Source organism: Chelonoidis abingdonii, chromosome 11, assembly GCF_003597395.2.
Source record: "Chelonoidis abingdonii isolate Lonesome George chromosome 11, CheloAbing_2.0, whole genome shotgun sequence".
NCBI classification, from domain to species: domain Eukaryota; kingdom Metazoa; phylum Chordata; order Testudines; family Testudinidae; genus Chelonoidis; species Chelonoidis abingdonii.
Window position 1 is genome coordinate 55,230,462 of NC_133779.1, and position 2,430 is coordinate 55,232,891.

Sequence of the window (2,430 nt, forward strand, 5' to 3'; positions counted from 1 at the left end):
TGGTGGCAGCGAGATAAGATCCAAGCTGGTAATTAAGCTTGGAGGTTCATGCTAAGCACCCAGATTTTGGACGCTAAGGTCCAGATTTGGGAGAAAGGCTTATGATAGCTGTTTAATGTTGGACAGTGACTGGATCATGTTAACATCTTTGACCCCTATATTCCATCTAAATTAATACACCGTGTCAATGTGAGGGGGTTTCTCTCTCCCAGGACAGGGTCTGAAGTAGGCTAGACAGAAAATTGGGGAGGGGGGCTATACTTCTTGTGGGCACCCCTATGGGAGCACTGAATCTCTGCTGCTCTCCCACTGGGTGTATCATGAGGGTTCTGGCCCCTCGCTGCCTCTTCATGGGTAGGGCCCTGGGCTCCGGACCTGTGGCTCAAGATCAGCCCTGCAGACCTCACACTGCCCACCACCCCGTGGCACAGCTTATCTCAGTGCCAGGCAAGCCTGCCACTAGCAGTCCTTGCACAGCCATAGTGGCGGGACCAGATCCCTCATGGTATGCGCTGGCCCTTGCCCACCCCACTCACATCAGCAGTGTCCCCTGTGCTGCCAACTTGGCTGTGGCCTCCCCATCCCTGTGCCTCTCCCATGGTGTGCAGTCCCCCACACTGGGCTGTACATTACTGCTCTGCCATGGTGCCTCCTGGCATGGTGCCTGCCCATCGCGGAGTCCTACCTCACCCACACTCCGTTTGGGGCTCTGCCTAATGTCCATGCCCCCCATTCCCCTAACCATGCCCCTTTTCCCTGCCAGTGATTCCCTCTTGCCTATGCATGCTCCCCCTATTTGTGATCCTCTGCCTCTATGCATGCTCCCCATCCCCTACTGGTGATCTCCCTCCCCTAGTGATGCTCCCCTTCCCCCTCTGTGATTTCCCCCTCCCTTATGCACACTCCTCTCCATCTCTCTCCCTGCATGTTCCCTCCCCTCTCTTGTTATTTCCATACTTCCACTCCTCCCCCATGCTACCCTTACTTCCAGGGCCAGTGCCACCTTGCGCCACCCCCACTAACCCCACCCACCGCCCCCCCTGTTGCAGCTAACCATGCCCACCCACACCTCCCAGCTGAGGACCCCCCTGCCACGGCAGCTAACCCCACCTGGGGAACCCCCACCCCGCAGCAGCTACCCCCCCTTTGCAAGTCCGCCCTTCACGGCTGCTAACCCGGCCTGGGGAGCCCCCCCAAGGGAAGCTAACCCTGCTCCCCTCCACGGCAGCTAACATCACCCCCCACCACGGCAGCTAACACCGCCCACTGCGGCAGCTAACCCAGCCTGGGGAGCCCCCCCCAACAGAAGCTAACCCCGCCCCCCACTGTGGCAGCTAACACTGCCTGCCGTGGCAGCTAACCTCACCTGGGGAGGCCCTGCATGGAAGCTAACCCCGCCCCCCACCAGGCAGCTAACACTGCCCGGGAAGATCCGCCACCATGGAAGCTAACCCCGCCTCCCACCACAGCAGCTAACACCACCCGTCACAGCAGCTAACCTCGCCCGGGGAGCCCAGCCCACCTCTCCTCCGCTGAGCACACTGGCGCTGCTCTAATTCTCCTCCCCTCCCAGGCTTGCTGCGCCGATTGGAGGAGACTTAGAGCGGGGGCTGTGTACTCAGTACAGGAGGCAGAGTGGAGGTAATCTGGGGAGGGAACGGTTCCCCTGTGCACACTCCCCCCCGTTACTGCAGGCAGCCTTCCCCGTGCCCCCCCACCCCAGCTCACCTCCACTCCACCTCCTCGCCTGAGCGGGCTTTTAGGTGCAGCCGCCTAGTTTGCCTAAATGGTTGTACTGGTCATGCTTACTTCCAGGGCCAGCTCCAGCTTTTTTGCCGCCCCAAGTGCTGAAGAGGAAAAAAAAAAAGATAAAGTCGCAATCGGCAGCACTTCGGTAGCTGCTCTACCACACTGCTTCATTCTTCTGAGGCAATTCGGCGGCTAGTCCTTCCCTCCGAGAGGGACTGGGACCCGCCGCCGAATTGCCGCTGAAGACCAGCACGTGCCCCTCTTTCCATTGGCCGCCTCAAGCACCTGCTTCCTGTGCTGGTGCCTGGAGCTGGCCCTGCTTACTTCTGCACCACTGCTGATGGCAGTGCTGCCTTGAGAGCTGGGTGGCCGGAGAGAGGAAGCTGCGGGCTGGGCACCCAGCTCTGAAGGAGGTGCTCCACCGGCAGCAGCACAGAAGTAAGGATGTCAATGCCATACCCTGCCACCCTTAATTCTGTGTAATGGTTGACCTTTGCATTGGGAAGTGTTACCTGCGCAAAATTCTCTGTTACTCGCACACTCTAGGGGCGCCCACCCTTACCGTGCTCCTAGGGCTCAGGTGTAACCCTTTAAATTTATTTACCCCTCCGTGGGCTCCGGGCTCTACTCCTCCGGCCTCCAGGCAAATACCCATTCCCTCTGGACTGAGAGCAAACACCC